Here is a 21,908-nt window from a genome sequence, read left to right on the forward strand (position 1 = left end):
AAATGGCTAAGCTTACGATGATTTTCCGATGACCTATAAAAACATTAGTCAGCCAACTAAATTCACGATCCTCGTAGTTCCATTTGTCAAATTATATATGTATGGTCCACAATACAATTCAATCTCTACAATAACAATAATAATAATTATTATTATTATTGTCTATCTTAGTTTAAACCTTTATCTTTTAAGGCATCGCTTATAAAGGGAGGGACTGGTTCACCGGGAATTACTTCCTACGATTCAGACTGATCGGCATGTCTTTTTGGCTCAGTTACACCGGTTCAGGCAGGCTATTCATAAAGAAAGAGACCTGAAAAACGAGGTCAGGTCATCTTGCTCGATGACAACGCAAGGCCATACACAGCAAACTTTTTTGAAGCTGCGGATCTTTCGGATTTTGAATGTCTGGTCTTGTTGCACTTTTCGAATTCTCCGGACCTTGCGCAGGTGGATTTTCGCCTTTTTCTCTCGGTCGGCAATTACTTTCGTGGCCTCAGCTTCATTACGGATCAACAACTCAAATCGTAGTGAGCAGACTTGTTACAGGCAAAATCCGCTAGCTTCTGAAAGGATGGCATGTATCATTTGGCATCAAAATGGGAGAAAGACGTGAACAATGACGGGGGAAACAAATCATAATAACTTGTTGGCAAAGGAATAAAAACATGTGGTGTTTTCTGTTAGCCAAAGGAAACGCGGAACTTTCTTTCCAATTTAATATTTTACAAAGTGCTGTGCTTAATTTATCTGGACTACCGAATAGAAAGAGATGATTGTATTTCATCTAAAAGGACAGCAGGAAGTGTTGCGTGGTTCGTAAGGCAAACGCTTATAATAGTGCTTTTCTCGGCAGAGGTTGCTTGCCGACGAGACTCCTTGCTGGCCATGGCTTTTAAACAAGTTTGCACTGTCATACGTTCTGTATCCTCACAGTTATAGGTACTTTGGGGTTCGAATTATAATTCTTCGTTTATATGCCGTTGAGGACTTAACACTTCTTTTACTAAGTCCGCTATTTCTCTAAAGGCTTGCCGCCTCAGGCACACTTATGCTCAGTCCTAAGTTCCTTTTGAGGAATCACTCGCCCCCAGCTGAGTCGCTGCTTGCTCATGTCCCTGGTACTTCTTTAGTTGTAACGCAGACATACACGCATGCAGACTGGATTGCCGCCCTTCTCATTTAACTTATTTCCACGCATATAGTTTCATATTGCTTTCGTTATGCTCTTAGTGCACTGGCTTGAAGTGGCTCGTACAATTTTATACCGGAGGCACCTGGTTTGATTGATTGATCCACCCTGGCCTATATATCATCCGATACTGGCTGCAGTAACTGCATATTTAGTCTTGACTTTAATCTCGCGCCGCGAGAGTGATTGTTGGTTGGCATCTCGGCCTAAGACACACCAAGAAGTAAAATAATCATGTGAGGAGTAAAATATATTTGTTTTATTTTAAAAATGTAAACAAGTGAAGCTTATATTGTTTGGATCGAACTACCTATCCTTTATAGATCAGAATTTTATGCTTCGTCTTAGGGTGTACAGTACATATCTTGATTACGGGACGCGGATGTTTCAGCTCAACGAGCTGTCCAACAAATGTGAAACACAATAAATACAAACGACTTTACGTTGTGCATCGGTGCAATCATTCGAATTTTTTGGTCGATTGTCAGATTTCAACGATGAGTAGAACGCTAACGTTTTTCTCGCATCAAGACAAAATCAGTTAGTCTTGATTTGCCTACGCTACATGTGCGACGGCTTTTCTATTTTCGTTGTTGTTAAACTAAACTAGAACGTTGATTTAAAAGAAATACAGAAGGAGAAAGTTCGTTTAGTAAGATTCGGCTTTGGCTATTACCGCGCGTTTGTTGAAATTAACAAAATACGGAGAATAAAAACAAGACAAGTTGAATTCAGATGTTAACAGAATTACGACATACTGGTGGCGGAACTCAGGTGCCAGCTCAACGCTATCGATGTCGTGGATCAAAATAACGAAAATACCGAATGAAATTTCGTCTCGAAGAAAAAGATGGCTACGCCTCATATTTTCAAATGTTTAATTTATCTATGATGTACACTACCTCGCATAGTGATGTGCGTACGATTTTATAAGAATTATAATGCATAGAAGCACGAAGCACTTTGGGTCGTCCCAACCGACTGGGATGCTTGCCCAAAGTGCCTAGTCACGGGTGCTTCAACTTATATCACCTAGATTATTATCAAAATATGTATACTAGCTAGAAGAGCACACGGTTTGGTTGACCTGAATATACACCCAAGTTACGAGATATTACCAAATGACAGATAATAAAGAAAGAAAACTATTTTACGGAAGATAGAGAGAAACACATTTGCGAAAATTTGAACATTTCAACTTATGACGTTGTAAAGTTTCTAGAGAGCATGCTACTGCTTAACGTTCGTTAATTCAATATCAAATTTGAAAAATATATTCTCAGCCTCCTATCTTTTGCACATATCATACAACAAAGTACGCCTAGCTGAACGCCCTGCAGCAAAGCTGTTCAGATATTTGTAAATAAGGAGGACTTGACTGAAGTAACTCTGAATGGTATAAAGACACATTATTCTATTACAGTTGAGCTTCTCTTTTTTTAAAGACCACTGGTATAAAAAAACAAACAAAGAAGCATACATGTGAACGTTTACTATGGCATTTATTTTTAAGTCAGAGAGTAAAAGAGGATCTTTTTCTGGAGTAAATAAGACGTAATTTGCTAGGCTTCCTGTACTACAAACTCTGCTGCACCTAACAAAAATAAAACTGCCAGAAGTTTCATTTTTTATGGTATTGTGTGTACTTATACGACATTATTTCAATTAAGAAATAATGTGATAGATTTGTTCGCATCAATGGGAATGACTTATATGCGGCGATATAACCGATCAGTTTTCCCTGGGAATGTGCCTGCGGGTGGACGAGCGCGCACTGGGACTAGATCTGCTACCTGCACTTCATTACGTTTACCGTCCAACCTTTTTCGACGCACCAAGGACACATGAGTATGCCGTCCTTGCTATCTTCAAAGAATCCGTAGAACGACTTACATGTAGACGATCAACGTTAGCTTTAGACAACGCCGCACAGATTCAGATGGAAGCTACTAAAACCATTTTGTTACTTTCTTAATAAATCACGAATTCATAAGACCTGCGAAACCTGAAACATGTTATCACAGAAAACTACAAAGCAAGTCGCCTGGCGCACCACGATGTGATTCTTCGCTTACTACACTCTGGCCTCCGAGAGTCTACAAACCAAGTACCAAGCAAGCGAGTACAATAAAACCTTAACCCACTTCCGCCTGGCCTTGAATACTTGGAAAAACGTTTAATAAATAGAAAACATTTACGTAAACTGCAATGTGATCCCCTCGAGTAATCCAAAAAACGGCTTTTAAATAAGCAGCAAAAATTTTCAAAATGAAGGAAAAGTTATCTTCGTTCGTGCATCTGGCTATACAGGAAAACTTCTTAGCAAAGATCAGTAAACTATTTTGGCTAACTGTTTGGAGTGAGTGCCTTATGATTAGATATGAGGTCGTCGGCCATTCAGTTCTGTGAATACGCTTGACTAATGTCCTTTTTGGCGAAAGCTTGTGCTTCGGCAACTTTTGCCAACTACTCCTTGTTACACGGTAGGGTTGAGGACATCTGCATCAAACAGTCGCACTTATAGGACCACTTCCATATGCACAAGCTGACCACTATCATGTTCTTAGCTGCGCTTGACCCATCTATTTTCTGCTTAGAAGCAGCGAGTACAGGAATCACAAAAGTGGCATAAGAACGTTGGTCTAGAACATTATCGTTCATCGCGATTCAATTACAGACTATATCAACCTTATTTGTTTATCCATCTTATTTAAGACAACTATAAACAAATTTGCCAACAAGTGTATATTAGTTCCCATTAATTGGATGCACCGCAAACATCGCAAGATTCAATCAGACCATGGACTTGGGCGATACAATAAATTTTGTCACTAATCTTGAGCTATCTGGCCTCCCATAGTTTGTACTTAAAGAATGATTCACTTACCACTCTTCAGCGAAATTTGTATTCTTCAAACGCTGTAACGACACCAGGCTGCTTGTTTACTATTGAAGCCCTAATCTGCGAAGATGTCCACCGGGACATTTCGAAGCTAATTGTTTCAGAATGTGGTATCTCTGTGTGGATATGAGTCATGCAGCTTCCGAAAATTGCACTCTCTCTAAATATTACGGCGCCAAAAGGTCCAAAAACCTCATGTAATAGCTTGTTCTCTTGGAGATCATTTTTTTTTCAAGTGGAAATGTCTTTCTTTGTACCAACTTTGAATTGTATTAAAATCCAATGCGTTATCATACATCACATTCTTAGTTCTTAAGTAGGGAATGCAGTTCGAACAATATTCTATATAAAAGGGTTTTCCTTAACACCAGTCGATGAATCTCGCCTAGTTAAACAAAAATGCAATACATTTTTGTATTACCTAAACTATACCTTAAAATTAATACTGCGAAAACCCCATTGGCCTTACTGCTTAGCCTATGTAGCAATGAATGTCGATTGAAGAGATAAAGCGACAAATGTAAAGTAAATTTTAGAAAATCTAATTAAAAAATATGTATCTGCTTATTATCAAAAAAATTAACAATATGAAAAAATCTAATTTTCGGTGATGGCTATGCGTCCGAGTAGTCAATTAAAATTACATGTTTATCTATGTAAGACGAATTGTATGTAATTACACAATTTACAAGAGGAAAAAACTTGAAGTTATAATGATGTTCCAGGAACAGAATGGGCAGGTTAGCTGATTCTATAAATGCCACCGTCTATTAAACGTTGCCTACTGTGTAACTAATTATCCTTTATTTATAGTAGCACTGAAAGAATTAAAGCTAATTATAGACGTGTGCCTTTTGTGTCACTTCAATTGATTACGCGAGTTAAAAGCTTCGAAGGAAAAACGTTTACTATACATCAAATAGGAGCGAGCCAGGAACTCCTAATTTATTCATATATCCATAATATCTTAAGTCTCTCAAATAACACACTGTTGAACCAATGATCTTCTTATCTACCAAGAGTCTTACTTAGTATTTCAATGCATATTCTGTAACCATACGTGATGCGTAATTCATTAATTCTTTTGAAATCATACCCGCAAACCCGCTTCGCGTAGCCGAACTATGCGGTTTCTGATGTCTGTAGAAGGAGTGTTTTCCTAATAGCGATATTACCGTGCTAAACTCCTAGCTTTCTCATTACTTTGTGTTTTAAGACTTGAATATTGAATCAAACAAAGAGAATTTCTATTATTGATTTAGATCAATAATTCCTTTAGCGGATTACGAGATTTGATAGGACATTTAAAGTTTTTTTTTGAGGAGTTAATTTTTATTACACAAAACAATTTGTTCAACATGATGGCCGTATAGCAGGTCGTCACTAAAAAGCACTTAAATTTCGTCAGTCGCTGGTTCCACAGTTGGGAAAACGCCGATTGATCATTGCTTCTATACCTAGCAAAACGTATGACAGCTTTGAATGAAAAAATAGTTGTAGCCAGGACGTTACGGAAGTCTGTCAACCGATTGCATCAGCTTTTCTCAAAATCGACGAACTGCGGATTACCATGGAAATGGAATGGATGGAATAATGTGCCACTAAACATCTGCCGTTTTAAGGGCTGTTGAACATCAAATGTGTAATTAGCGAAAAACGATCTGTAAATTTTAGAAAGCCATAAAAAGTTCGTTAGCTGACAAATCGGCCACGCTTTTTCCCCTTGTTGGCTTACTGTGTGTATCTGGCCATAGCGGATATCAGGAATCGACACCATAGCGTGCTGAAATCATGACGCTATCTCAAATCCGAAATGCAAAAAGGGGAAAGAACCTTCAGTTGCTGATGGATTTGGCATATACTGTACACCGTTAATTTACTAGTCTCTTTTTTTATCTGTAGTACAGAACAAAAAGCATAGATAGATTAGCGAATACTTCCAAAGGATGAACAACTGTGAGCCTTTGTTTCTCACAAATAAAAGTACTTGTACTTGTTTATTCAAGGCGCGACTTGCATCTAATTGAACCGTGGGGATTTAAAAGGATGACACTGAATTTTTAAATCTTGCCCTTTGGCAATATCTCAGCCCAAACATCTTCGCTCATACAGATTCATTTGCGCTGACTTATGCAATTAATTTAAAATATTTTCGGCGTATAATTTTATGGAAAAAATTAACAAAACGCACCATTTGAAGCTCTACGTCGGCCTTATTATTGGTATTCGCTGTAGCGATCTGATGATGCACACGTTGCATATTCTTGCTATAATTATTTTACGAAGATAGATTATGGCTTTAAATACGGCTGGACTAACGTCGCAAAAGGTATCTAAATCGCCATCGAACGCTCTCCTCACGGTGGTTATTTTTGCTAGTTTTAAGCTTGAAAGAAAATTGGAGAAAGCCGTTTGCTATCTGTTTAGTGGAATAAGCCCGACTGATTAGATCTTTTGAGAAAAAAAAAACTTAGTTTTAACTAATGCAGGATTTAATAAGCCAAGTCTATCGATAACTTGGGCCAAGCCCCTAGATAAAAAACGTCCAGGAGAAGTTCGATTTCCTTACATATTTGTTAAGCAAAGTATTAATTTCTATTTAAGGTTGATGCCAGAACGATTTAAATTGTTTGTCTTGACAGGTAACTGAAGCATCTTCCAGCGATACCTTTCGTGTATATTTCTTCGTACGCGAGACTCGATCGACTACTTTCTCAAAGGGAAGTATCTCGCATTAGCTATATTACGAATAAATCTCATCTGTGTTTACTCCCTTCAAGCGAACAAGCGCTGCTGATAATACCATTCACGCAGAAATTACTATTAAGGAAAGAAGTTCCTTAAATAACTTACTCCTTAAACTTCTTAAATAGACTTTTTGTCGTTGGGAAAACCTATTATTTCGCTTTCTATATAGAACTTCAAATTTACGGAAAGGAGACATGGGCTACAAGCGAAACCAATATATAGGAAATTGCCCTAAAAGCTGTTTAATCGAAGCATACCTAGGCGTCAAAAAAACTGTAAAAACTTACGGTGAGTGAAAGAAGCATAATTTGAAGAAGTGTTTTTTCGATGTGTGCGACCATAGTGATCTCGTACTTCCTAAAATGGGAAAATACATTAGCTATATCAGGCAAAACGTTACGGTATTAGAATAAAACACTGTTCGTTGAAGCTTTATTCGAACGTCAACACCCCGGGTCTTTTAGCGCCTGAATCTTCATGGAGACAGGATAACAATTTTATTAGCGTCCAAAAACCCAGGTTATCTCGGAAGAGTAGGCTAATGACGTGTCTGCTGGAGGGTTGCCTATGCGTATTGTTTCTGAAGTAATTGTCTAAATCAGTAACAAGTTGCGATTAATTTGCTTTTTCCTCACTTGACATTTTCATATTCCAAAAAAAATCGATATTAAATGTTGGTTCATTAGGAGTTGACGGTGTAATAGGCATCGACCTTATCATGCTTTACACGTCTATGTAGACGTGTCGGGTTGTAAGGCAGCCATCGCGCAGAGAACAAAATTTATTTTATCCAAATGCTTAATGTCGTCCTCGGTCTTTACAGAAACGCAACCAAAAACAGTCATTTTACCATACATTCTTGCAATATTCATAAGGGTATCACGGATGAAATCGGCGCCGACCACCATTTCAACCGTAGTCACAAATTTACAGTGTAACTACATTTTAGCAGTTGTTATTCAGATAATTGTTAGTCGAACATGAAAAAAAATGTTTTTTTTTTTTTTTTTTGTAATAACCATCTAAGACTCTCTAACGGTGGAATTTTGTCACATCTGTGAGCCGGTGAACGCCGGCGCAGAGTATTATCTATGCGATATAAGCCTACATACTATAGCTTGCGGTCCAGTTTTTTTGGCTGATTACTACAAGTGGTACTCTAGTTACTGAGGGTTTGAGATTTAGCATGCTAGCTTATACGTCGCTACCGTTGGCTGTTGGTGTTTTCCGAATTAGTATTGTATATTAGAAAAAGCAATAATGACACGCGTTGTCGACTAACTCTTGCAATCAGCAAAATATCTCCAAGGGGTTAAACATCCACCCAAAGTGCTCTCTCCATTCTTAAAATAGACGCGTTGATATAATCAGACGGATCACCTAAAATAATTAAGGATTTAAAATTTTTATGCAATGCGTTAATGAAATGCTGTAACTTATCGTGCTTATGCGTAATACGGATTCTTCTTGATAAGTCCTCGCTTTGCACAGCTCTTATCACTAAATGTCTTTTTGGTTGTATCAGCGATCTGGAATCCAAAACTAATATAGAAGCTGCGGCTACACCAAAGAGGCTACCACGAAGACGTCGAAACGTTTCGATTGTGGGCAACGATTGTTTCAAGGCGTAGAACTTGAAAAACTAAAAGCATTGGCACTATTTCTTCGGGTGACCAAAAAACATTGGGATTGAGTTAAAACCCGTCAAAATCAACGTTGTGTGAAAAAAAATGATTGCGCTGAAGGTAGGTTGTTGCTTAAAAGTATTTTCTCGTTAAGTGCACGAATTTTTTTTACAAGTGTGTTGAGATTTTTTCTCACCTAGTACTTGCGCTGCAATCGCGCCGAGTTTGGTATACAATTATTCTGAGTGAATACTAAAATTCCCTATGTTGGCTATTGCGCATGCATATTCTTGCTTCTCACGTGTTATCAGCTGCCATGATAGAAAAGATCTCGTTGACCCCTTGCTTAAGGATTGACGTATGGGTGCCCGTGGTTTGATCCTCAAGTTATGCGTTTCCATGCGTCGATATCTGTACGCCATTTCCAGCGAGCTTTTAATTTTTGATCCGACGTTTTTACCAATAAATCCAATTTAATGACTCTGGATTCATTTTCGGCAGCCAGAACTATTTGAATATGTCTATTTTTGAAGCTCGTTTCGAACAAAATTTGCGAATGGTCAGTTACGTTAGTAAGCACATCACGCGGTCCGGGGTTCATAGGGTACCGAAAATAATAATAATAATGTATGCACTGTATTTAATTATTTTTGATTAGACTGAAAACATAATAATAATATCAAAGTAGTCTTCTCTTACCCTCTCTTCAAATGATCATACGAGTTAAGTGCTTGGAAGTGAAAGCGTGTGCTATATTTCAAATAAGAGCGGGCCAGACGTCCAAGTTTATTCATATTTTTACGGTACTTCAAGTCAATCAAATAATACACTGTTGTACAATCTTTTTTTTTTTTTTTAGCTATCATAGTGCAATGCTTATTGAGTAACTCTACATGATACGTAATGACCGTATGTAATTCTATGGCCTTCGAAACGAGGCGATCGATTTATCGCAATTGATATTTCGATAAATGAGTGAAAATTGCGAAAATTCTGTTGTTTGTATCGGTTTGCCTATGTGACAATGGAATGACAAAAAAGAAAGCATCATAAAATGTTTATTATATTTTTATTTTGTTTATTAAAGAACGAAAGATAAAACCCTTAAATCTCGATGATGTCCTGGGAACAATTAATACATCAACGGAAACATGTATATATATATATATATATATATATATATATATATAAGGCCGTTACGAACGAATTTGCCGTAATAACTTTTGAATTAGTTGGGCTAAAATTATGATTTCTTTTGTATGCATTAGAGGTACTGACTTTTATTTGCTAAGCAGTTTGGTAATTTCTGGACATCCATATATATACCATTCAGGTTTCCATGTGTAACTTTCCTGTCTATAAAACTTGAAGCAAATCGGTAATGGCATATGGTTGCCCCTTTTAGGGTGTGCAAAGCCTCGTAGTCACGTGGACTTAGATGGTGGGAATGAACGGATAAAACCAATGTTGGGTGCTCATTTGTTCAATGTATAGAGTAATTAAGGCATAGCGATGTGATCTGGCGATGTTGTTAAGTAAGCATTATTACCTTTCAATTACCGTGCCAGCGATCGATGAGTTTCTTAAGGAATCAAAGTAGCGGACTGCGCTCATTGTTTTACTTTTCGTGAGCGTCGCACATTAGCGAATGCTCTTAATGTTCCCTGCAATTACTATAATTTACGTTTCAACCTAACCGAACTCAATTTCTTTCCACAGCAACTTCACATTTTTGCCCGGTCTGTCCCCAATTGGCGGTAGAAATCGACGTATGACTCAAGAGAAGTTTGTCGTTGAATTACACGGGTAATAAATCACACGCACGTCCAAGTGGCCTGGACTCAATTCACGGTTCTAGGTTCAGTATCCGCATCTTTTGTATTTGTTAAAAAAAAAAAATTCCAGTTATGGCCGACAGAGCTGGCTGGCTCCAAACCCCCCAATGCGACAATGCGTTCTTGCCCTCTAGGTCCCGACATTTGGTTACTTCCTCGCTGGCCTTCAACATTCCAATCTTTGTTCTTGAAGTGTTTGCACTGGTCACATTTTGTATTTTCGCTGAAGGCTTTCTTGCCTAATGTCTTAACCAATTTTTGGTAAATTTCTGCAACGCTGTAACCTTCAAGAAATGAAAGCATGGCCTCTTCGTTTCGAGAGTAAAGATCTCCCCTGAAAAAACTCAACCGGTTTCACCCGCAAATTATTAGAAGATTGTAGCATTTACCGTCTGATAAGTTATTCGATTTCAAAGTCCGCCGCTTGTAATAGCCTAATTAATACTGGAAAATATGTGTACTTGCTCAATTTAAAAAACGAGCAAATAAAGGAACCTTAAACCTTAATAGCGTTCCAGAGCAGAATCCGTATATTCAACAGAAAAGCAGGTGCGAAGCAACGCAAAATACGTTGCGCTCTTACTTACTTTACTAACAACTAAAGGGCGTAAGTAACTGGTTTTTCCAACATAAATCAACTACTTTGTGCACAAGGATTGGACAGATTTTCTCTAAGATCGATATGGTTTCATCGCCCATCACAGTGTGTGAAAATGATATTACTTAGACAAATGCTTTAATAAAAATTGATTAGTTGGTTCTATCAATTCACAACGCCTGTTAAACAACTCGAATCATGTTAGTCCCTTAAAGTCCAGCTGACCTTACTCATACACATTTCGAAGCCAGAGTCTATAATAGAGAGAAAAGCTCCATAATTATGTTATAGAAGTGTATTAAATGAACAAGACAAATTTAAAGTTAGCTGAGTATCCTGAGATCCTGGTTGTGAGAACGGGCTAACAAAGTAACTATAGATACATAACAATTTAGGTGGGCAGCAATCACAGCCGAATAGGTTTCTACAAACTACTAAGTTTTGTGCAGCTAATTTTGTCCGACTCCTTAACATCGAAGGATTAAACAGATGCTTTCAAACTCAGTATAGTTCCATCGATTCTAGGAAGAAAAACTCTCAAGATTAAATTAATGTATCGAACATTTAACTTTTTTTTCCCATTTTCTGTATTTGAAAACAACGCCGCAGCACCCTTGATAAACATTACATGGAAAAGCACTCATCAACGCCGATGTATCATCAGATGTATAACTATGTCTTCATTCACCCTACGCCTAATTTTGCTCTTAAAAGGAAAAGTCGTTTCACTTACAGTGTTACGATCATCCACTATAATCGCTAGATACGACACACATTGGAGGCTGACAAACGTACTGGGACCGAAGCAATGCGCTTGTGTGCCCAAATTATGTGGTATAATAGTTATGCTGTGTTTGATCCCCGTGAACACTTTGTTTTTATCTTCAAATTCGCCCGCGTTGTTTCGCTCGATTACGATAAATTATTGTCGCGGACAACTTCAAGCGAATCGTGACGCTCGAAATACCTAGGTGCCCACACCATAATACCGGGCCGCCACTGGTCGAAAGCCGCTGCCCTTAGGAGCAAGATCGCGAGGAGAATACGGAGTGCTTCGCAGTAAACGTCTGAGCTTGCAACGGGCACTTCCAGAAGTACAGTTCATCACGACCGTCCGATGGTCAACGACCGGACCTATGCCTGCACTTCCGACTTCCATATACAACCGGAGTCCGACATTCAATCTCTTGACGCGGCCAACGGTAACCGTCACCGACGGCCTGACCGCGCTTATACGACTACGGAAGTGAAGCTCAAGATGGAAGGTTATCCAGATGCGCAACCGCTTCTCTACCAGCTATAAACAGATCAAAACACTTATCACATCCACCTGGTTGTTAATCAGGAACTAAATCTTTTCTTAGTAAATGCTGGCTCAATTAACAAGATATGCCGTCGTTGTAAAACTTCAGTGTTCAAAGGTAAGAAGACACATTTCTGCTGCATGGAAGGTAAAGTAAAATTAAATAAGAGTAGTTTATCTGCAGGGCTCTACGCGCTATTGAGAATAAATAAGCTTGCTTCCAAGGAGCTTCATGCAGCCTGCCGACAATACAGTGCTCTCATATAGATGACGTCGTTTCGAGCAGTAGTATTCCTTTGAAAGTACATATAATATCCATTAACAGAGAGAGTCTTCTAGTAAAAATAGACGTATTAAAATCAACACATGATGAGTCACAAAAATATTTTCCAATCTCGTTCCTAGAGATTCATTCACCATTAAATACCAAGCGTACATTATAAACAGTCGACAACCCTGCACCATTTTTTTTTTTAGAAGTCGTGCTCTGACGAGCAAATCCTTATGTTCGTTATCTCATTACAGCAAAAGAAAGCATTCATGGCGTACGCAAAGCTCGTATCACTCTTGGTTTGGATCGTAACGTACCAACAGCTGGCGAAGTGTTTCTAACTTCCTGAAGTCCTCTGCTGGGGCGAGATTTATTACCTGCGTCTATGCTTATAATTTGCCACATTTAAGAAAGATCGCGTATATAAGATGCCTTCTTTGACAACGAATATTTGTACCAGACTATGGCAGATGCAGATGCCACCCAGATACCATAAGCATATCTAGGTATGTTGGTGAATCACTTCAATGACGAATGAACCAGCCGACCCGCTTCGTCTGTAGATCACGCTCAAGAGTACAATGCCTAAAAGCTTCCTACGCTCTTGTGATGTTCCCAATTTGTGACGCCCATCACAATCAAGCGCTGCCATATCTTCAGGGTAAGTCGATGGCGTATGGCAAGATACTACAAGATTTCGACCTTTGTTTCATAAAACAATTTCCAGAAATCAACATCAACGCTGAGGTTACCAAAGAATTTCAACATTATTTTCTTAGGCAATGCAAAATCATATCTACACGAACTATTCTTGAATAATGTAACGGCCAAGGTGTAGTTTACGATAATCTCTTCGCCTGCCTAGAGGCAAATCCAAGCAAAAAAATGATTTGTTGATTCGTCTGGAAGCACCGTTCTCACTAACTTTCTCCTTGCAAAAATCCTGATGACAATATTAAAGATGCAGGCATTAAGCACTTCCATCTGTAGAGACGGTGCGCAAAGTTGATTACTAACATGGGCTTCACTGCAGTGCTGACTACTTTCGAATAGACACTAGTGATGACATGTATCCAAAAACTGCATAGTATTTTGCTCGTTTTTATCATCACAGGGTGCAAATGCATCGATAAGATGCACATATTTGTTTGTTTAAGACTCTAAAAGATATTGTTTCGACAACATTACAATAGTACCAAGTACCGAACGGTTTTAAAATACCCACAATTTTTGTATCAATTTAGTTCCTAGAGGGGTTACGGTGGACCACGCGTTTCGAATATCATCAAAACGACTCACTTCACAACCGAATTTCTCAAAAGTTTTGAGGCATCCGAGCTCTCGCCGCCCAATCTATAACTTAAAAAAGGCGCTTCGATTTCTTTCTGAAGAACTGTAATCCTCCGAAATTATGCAATGGCATCAAGATAGTGGTGCACAGTCTGTACCTGCATTTTCTTATTGCGAAAATGGCCATGGGCCGATTCGAACATGAAACTGTGCCGCTTCCACAAATTACTTTTCTCTTTCTCAATATGCTCACATACCATTATACGTCACCAATTTACAATACATCTTTTCTTCGCAGATGCCATTTATCAAACTCAAGACTAGACTCCTTCATTCGCAGCGCCTTGCGTTTACCGGCCCTATGCAAGTTGTTTGACAGCTGTTTTTGTTACCACTCCAACAGTCGGGAACGCACGTTTCAACTACTTGCACATTCGTGCCTGTTCATTAATAAACTACCGTTACGAATTTGTGATTAACATGTCGTCGGGTGTCCTGTACCAGTTTTGAAACTGAATTCCGGAACTCTTGCCGCGTATCGCTGTTTTTTTTTTTTTACTAAGGTTTTCAGGCTTCTAGGTGGTGCTTCCAGTGTGCGACCACTCCCGGGCAAGCGTTTTAAGATACCGCACTAATAATTCTTTAACGTTCTCCAGATACAATGCCTTTTATTTCATGGGGCGGGATGAAGCTCACCAGACTTTCACTAGCTTAACATGTTTACAACTCTGTTTACATTAAATCGTGAAAAAAATCATTAGGCTTAATGCCAATTACTATTATAGCCTGACCCTTATTCGGCATGATATCTATTCTAGATGTACTTAATATTTGACCTTCAGAAAGGTAAAATAGAATGTGTTCAATAACGAAACGATGCGTGGCCCATGGGGCTTCTCCAGTCTACTAAACTACAAAAAAAAGTCCGTTTATTAGGCGCAAACAAATACCCCACAAAATAGTCGGGCTAGACTAATTTTTGTGGACTTTTTCTTGAAAAAAAAAAGTTATTTTTTTTTTCTTTAGGGCGTAATCTTGATTTGAGTGGCAACAACTTCTCCAACATTTTTATATTTGATAGCAGCGCCACACCAGCATGGTCCGTGATGATATACCACTTGTGTGAAAATTATGTCGCGTGAAACAAGTACGCTTAATTTTTAAAGGGTGTTAACACTTTTAAATGAAACTGTTCAATTTGGCGGCAACTGGTTCTCTTTCATTTTTTGAGTTCAAGAAGAGTACCGAAAGACCGCCTAGGAACACCACAGAGGCTACTGGGATCGTCCGCGTTGATATATCATCAAATGTATATTTCTGCGTAAGGAAACCGTGTTTAGCGAATATTTTGGAAGCGGCTATTAGCCTTTATATCACAGTTTAGTAATTAGTTGTCATTCGAAGTTACGCTTATTATAAATATACGTAGATTCTTACATCAATACAGCTAAGATAATGTGTTTCGAACGAAGCGCGCGAGTACTTGTAGCAGTTTTCTTAGGGTTGATTTTTCTTCATTTGCATTATCGTGGCGTCGAGCTGTTGTGTTGCCGATTTTCTAGCTAAGATGCCTCCTTCCATTTGATACTTTTCTTCTCCTGATAATTGAGTCTGCTCGATTCCCTACGCTACCAAGCGTTGCACAATTCATAAGGATTGCATTCATGTAGGACTCGACTCTGATTTTTACTAAGATAGGCGATTCCTTTGTGCTAGATCTTTTGTAGCACATACCAATATCTCTTCTGGTAAAGGGCACTGCGTATACGTAGTTGCGGAAAGTAAAAGATGAAGTACGACATTGAAGGGAGAGAATATCTGCGCAAGTTATCAAGAGCTAAGTAGCAGGCGAGCTTCAAAGTTTAATATACTTAAAGCTACATCGAAGGACATATAGAGCTGAGTGGATACTTTCGGTTCTAGCGCAAAGACACATTCGTCCCAGAGTTTTAATTTTGTGGACGACTGCAGTGTGGATTTTTCTCTTTTTCGAGAAAACATGTCTTTCAAAGTCTGTATGATGAAGTTGCATCTTACTTGAACTTAAGTCTGTTGTAGCTGAGAAATAATGTTAAAATGCAATGTATATCGCAGAAAAGTTATTTGTCTTTTAGCTCAGAACGGAACGTGACGAGCTCCGAGAAAAGTTTTCAGTGCAGCCGGCGGTCGCTGAAGTGCTCGCAGTAGCAAAATAATTCGTAGGATATTTTCTGAGGGTTATTGATTCAACTGTTGTAAACCAAGGATCAAAAATGTGGGACAGTACTTGTCTCAAAGATTCACGATAGTATTTGAAGGAGGTTTAATCGAATTTAATAATTGAAGGAGGTCTGATCTATATGTATAAAATTCATATGCCTTTCTAAAGGGGTAACCTGTTATTTGGCAATGATTACCTGGTAGCTTGAATGCAATTAGTTTTGACATGGTTAGTTTTTATACATGTACATGTTAGTATTTATCCTTAAGAGTGACGCTAGAACACCAAGGGAATCTTGAATTAAACAACCTAAATACTTTAGTGGTATAGAGAAATAACAAACATTTCGAGAGTGCCGACCATTATAGCTGTAATTATATCATATATATCGGCCCTGCAAATAATTACCTGCATGTTAAAGAGAATTTTGTGGTCAGAGGAAACTTTTTGTTTTGCGTTCCGATAATTGGAACGACTTGTCGCCTTTAATCCTTTTGGTCCCAAGCTCTCATGTTGTTCACCTTAAAGCCACATTGTTTTTGAAATATTAAGAAAAAAGCTATAATCACAAGACCTTATTATAATCCCGCCCAAATAAACAAACCCTTGAAGAAAATGCGCCTATTGTACAATATGACATAATTAATGCTTGAACATTTGGCCGAATGGTGTAATCAGTTTACGACAGTTGCGTCTAAACAGCAAAAAAAGCTCTCGATAGTTTCTGTCAGTCGGCAGTCGCTCATAGAAATTTGTTTTTTTTTCAGGTGTTTTCCATGATCTGCAGACATTACTGTAGCAGTCATGTATCAAATGAGTAGTTCGAACGAACGATCTTAGCCTTCCTGCAACAGCCGAAACACCCACATTTCAGTAATATTAATTTAAAGCGTTCAATGACACTAACAAAAGCTGTATTTTTCGTACCGCCTAGTCGGGTGCCTGACGCAGCTTTATTTAATTAGGAGGATTATCCTTGAAAAAATTAGTACTTGCGTTATATGTTCCAACTGCAAAGAACTGCTTAAGACCAGTAATGCTTATTCTATAAAGTCGAATAAAAACTTTATATGCAGCGTTAGCTAAACTATTTTTACTAACCTAGGAAAACGATGAATCACGGATACGAGCTTTGAAAACAACACAGTTACATATACCATGGTAGATATATACTGCATTTGCGCAAGATGTAGTTTATTATGCGAATAGATAACAATAGTAGCACAAATATCAAGAACATTTTAGCAAACGTTTTTACTAAAAGCGTTTTTCGTGTTGTATGTGCGACATTGAAGCCATCAGGTTACTGGCTTCCAGCACGATATGGAGTGTATTGTCCCCCTGGACTCGAAGCTCGAACACCACGTGTCTCTAAATTTAGTAATCAAACACGTTACGCACTGCGCCATCGTAGTGACTAATTATTAGTGAAAAATTTAAAAAGCAAGCTTGCGTTAGAGCCCTTTGTCTGAAGGGGCCAATTGGCATAAAGGTCAAACATAACCCATCTTCATAAACAAAAACACGAATTACTACAACGCCAGCACGTATTTTTCTCTATGGCGTTCCGCTGTATATTAAATCAATTGTTTACCACTATTTCACCCTATGGAACGACCGCTCTAAATTACTAGACTTGACAAATGATCAGGGATCACTGAGTTTCACTATAACCTCTGTTCTTTCGTTTAGCCTGCTATTCGTATTCAAACCTATTAGTTATTTTCCCCTTTTGATAACGCATTGTTGAAGACTCAAGGCAGGCAGGCAGGCTTAAGAGGAGTATGTGATCAAATAAGATAGATAAGAAAAGTTTATTTTATCGGAACTGGATAGGTGTATATGAGGAAAAAATCCAATTCTAGCAACCCCATTTCTAGCAGAACCAAAAGCCGAGGATCCAAACAGAGTCGTTCTAATTTTGGATTTAGATGAAACACTGATTCATGAGACCTCCGCGCTTTCATCGAGATACGACTTTAACTTCAAGCTGAAATTGCCTAAAAGCAAAAAGATTAAAACAGTCTATGTGCAAACGCATCTCTATCTTGAATATATTCCTGACGTGGCTAATGGTCTGAAACAATTCTTTTTACAAGTACTATCATTGACAAAGCTAGCTCTAACGGACATAGAAAACATCGATTTTACCGGCAACACTGCGCGTTTGTAAGGATATTAATTTCTTAGGGCGCCCATTAAATAGAGCGCTCCTTGTAGAGAATAACTCTGTATTATACAGCACATCGTGATAATGGAGTTTCTATTTATTCTTATTTTGGGCAGCCTGACGAAACGGACCTTAAGGATTTAATCGCCTTTTTGGATGATATCCGTAATGAGGAGAAGGCGCGGAAATACGCTGCGCCCTACCAGAAGAAGCTAAAAGAGGTTCGTTGAAGTCAGCTTGGAGGCTCATCGTTTGTGCTCCAAGGCTTGATTGTTAACTTTTTGTACTGTCCTGAGTAAAAATACAAGTGGCCTGTACAGAGCTTTATTGAAATGTAACAAATTTAGACATCTGGCTATACGAAAGCATACATTGGTTAGATAAAACGACGCCGAGAAACAATCAAAACGATTAACCGTTACTATAATTATCGATAGAGTAAAATCGCACAGGCAATGTATTTTCATATTGTCCTACTACTCATACTGCCGTGCCCAAAGCGTTTTTTAAACAAACTAAGTCTTTGAAGATAGACGGTTTGTACTCAGTTAATGGATAGAGAAAAAAAAAACCCTTGCGTAGCTTAAATGCAAAAAATCAAAGCAATGTGAATATAGAAATATTGATCTAATAATATTCGTTTAGCATTCGTGATTATTTGTAAAAAGAAAACTTGTACGCTAATAACGATGTTTGTCTGTAATTAAACCATATCTATAAACCTTTGTGCAAAATGGTAAACTAATAATCGGCATTGACTGATATTATCTTTACATAACTTAATTTCAGCTACAGAAAGGAATCTTTCTTTCGGCAAACGCTTCCGTTTATTAGACACATGTATTATCTCTACGAATCGGACACAATTTTCACTTCATGGTCCTCTAGATGAACGGTAAAAATAAAGGTAGCACTCGGTGAAGGGTGATCTCGATTCGGTTCTCGCTTTCCAATAATCATCTTTTAACCTCTGTGCGTAAAACGCAAAATGATATGGCATGCACACATGACCATATTTTCGATACTAGAAGTACACATATTTCATTAATAAACCTTTTCTTCGTTTATTATAAGACGTAATTCAAAACGTCATAAGGCTTTTGATAAAACTTTGAGTGGCTTCATTTCCTGGGCATGAGCGATGCTCATTTTCAAATGTTTAGGAGTTCAGTTCTTTGCAAATCTGTCAATAGTAAAGGTTAGTGGTAGCATTGGTGCAAACTCCGTATTGTACTTTTATAGTTAACATGGCGTCGGTTATGCCCAGTCATAAAGTTTTTTTTGACGTGTCCACATATGTCCTTTACGAAACCGTACGCCTTTGAAAATTTTTTTCGGCGTATTACTCTGCATGAGTGATTGCATGCTACGGGATAGATATAATTGGTGCAATTTAGGTGTAGTATCTCTATTCCAAGTAACTGGACTTGGTTTCTCGAGATCCTACTTGCTAAATTTATTCCCAAGCTATGTTAAGCTTTATTGTGGAGAAGCCTGGATCGTGTTGTTTACACAAGAAGAAAATATTAAGTATTCTATAAACTGATCAGGTTTTTACTATTTGTCTAAAAGGGAAGTTTTTATTAAAAGTTTGTATTTTACATTCACCTTTTCGCAATAAATCGAAGCAGCTTGTAAGCAATTTTTCGTACAACTAAGACTGATGGTTACAGCATATGTTTATCAACTAGCTTTCAAAATATCTGTTCAAATGTTTCGAAATTCGTGCAAGCGCAGCCCATCGCGTCGAATAAGATATTGAAACAGAACTTTTTCTTATCCTACACATATCCAGAACTCTCTACGCCGGCGGACATCTTAGTAGTCCGCCGGCGTAGAGACGAAGATGTCTCTCTGGACACCTACATGCGCAGAAGGTCGAGAATGGTAATACCCATAGATTTGTTATGAAGAGGAAGTTCCCATGATGCCTAATGGCAACAAGTCTTGTTAAGACATGTAAGATATATGTTAGTCTTAAAGCGAAGACGACTAGCCTTGTATTTGTGGATTTCAGTGTCAAACGAATATCCAAAGTATTACTATACACTATATACATACTTCAATTTATCCGGGCGTCAACTGTCAACGCAAATATTAAATTACTAATTAATTATTCCGTATGATTTAAAAACTTATCAATATGCCGATGGTATTTTTCGGCATTCCCAAATCGTCGTGCTCTCTATTAAGTGATATTATGACGTACTACCTTGAACGTTTGGCCGCTTCATAATTTCTGCGCGCACATCATTGAAGAAATATTATAAGCTACTCGCTTGGTGCACTAATAAACTTGATGGCAGCTCGATAAATGTCGTAGACTATTTCTTTCACGCTAGGACAAAGTTTCATTATCCACTTTTTTTTTATCAGCCTTTATAAATTTGTTTGGCTTTGGCTTGTGTTCTACCGTCTGACAGTCCGCTTTGTTACCCTATCGGTCGTTTTTCTTCGCTGCTTATTAAAGACAAACAATGACTGTCGTCTCTCTCTCGAGCAAACAGGATTTACTATCGTTTGTCCAGCATTGCGTCAATGCCATTACCACCACAGTCGTTCGTTCATATTACGGCTATCCTTGTATGTCTGTATCTGCGCGGGCGCTCTCATATGTAGAGTGTATTGTTAGCATTGGCCAAAAGACCTATACATGTTTTGAGTTTTTACTGTTAGTAGACGTTACTTCAGACAACTAGCTCCTGGATCAAAACGCAGCGTCCACGCCTGGCTACAAACCTAAACCAACCCATACGGTGGGATCTAAGAAACTAACGCTTTCCCTCTAGCAGGTATTGCATGATGGCTCGATCCAATCAATTAATTTTTTCAACATTAGTGTCTAACGCCTATCTGTATCTCGTTTAAAGAAATTCGCCAACCTTGCTATCAGAAATTCATCTTCCAAAACCTTTATATTTTTGACGACGCATAGTATAACACTAGGTCTGTCAGGGCGCTAAGCAGGCAAAGAATCACTGCGTCATTTTCCAGAGCTTCTTAAGGTCTAAAGTTTTTATTATTGTTCTATTTCAGAATTAAATATCTGTTCCCTGTCACATTCACGTTTTCAGGTTTAGAAAACCTTGACGCTCAAAATGAAATAAACTTTAATGACGCAACGCATACCTAGAAATTTATGAGTCCATTTTTTACGGATCTGTGAAGTTTACGGATATGCCTAAGCATAGGCAATATATTCTACTGAATATTAACCATAGATGAATGCTGATTAAATAAAACGCTCAAAAACCCGACTGCGGATGCGTAAATTAATTTCGTTATAATTCATATTCAAAGGTCGGTTTAAATGCGAGCTTATAGTTGAACAAGACATGCAAAAATACAACTATAAAAACAGTAAGAAATTTACAGCTTCTAGTCGGGGGTAACTATGCAAATATATTGAGAGCCCACTATTAGCGTACGAACCGGATTCTAATCTATATAATGGTAATTCGTGAACCTTTGCATCGCCGGGTCGGTATATATCCACAGATGTTCTCTTCCGCTGATATTATTTTGGAACCAGCTACTTACCCATATACCGCCTGTCACCTTTTTCGACATGCCCTGCTTTAAGGTCACATTCATTCCCGTCATTCATGCCGTATACAGCGTTTTGATTCTTTCAGGATTTATTTTTTTATGTTCCATGACAGTCAATACTCTAACATTTTATTATGCTGTATGAAGTCATGCCTTTTTACTTTTCGCCGATTTTCGACGTTTTCTGTCAGGATACCCACCCGTTCGCTATTCTCGAGCAAAGCC

General features: G+C 38.2%; 1 long non-coding RNA gene across 1 annotated transcript; it reads left to right on the forward strand.

Moving 5' to 3' along the window:
- Positions 1 to 11,672: 11,672 nt before the first annotated feature.
- Positions 11,673 to 17,033, forward strand: LOC111262515 (uncharacterized). Its single transcript, XR_002681663.2, has 3 exons — positions 11,673 to 12,321; positions 12,729 to 13,135; positions 16,732 to 17,033. It is a non-coding gene; the product is annotated as an uncharacterized LOC111262515 (long non-coding RNA).
- The last annotated feature ends 4,875 nt before the right edge of the window (positions 17,034 to 21,908 follow it).

The sequence above is a fragment of the Varroa jacobsoni genome, unplaced genomic scaffold, assembly GCF_002532875.2.
Source record: "Varroa jacobsoni isolate VJ856 unplaced genomic scaffold, vjacob_1.0 scaffold_670, whole genome shotgun sequence".
Classification (NCBI taxonomy): Eukaryota; Metazoa; Arthropoda; class Arachnida; order Mesostigmata; family Varroidae; genus Varroa; species Varroa jacobsoni.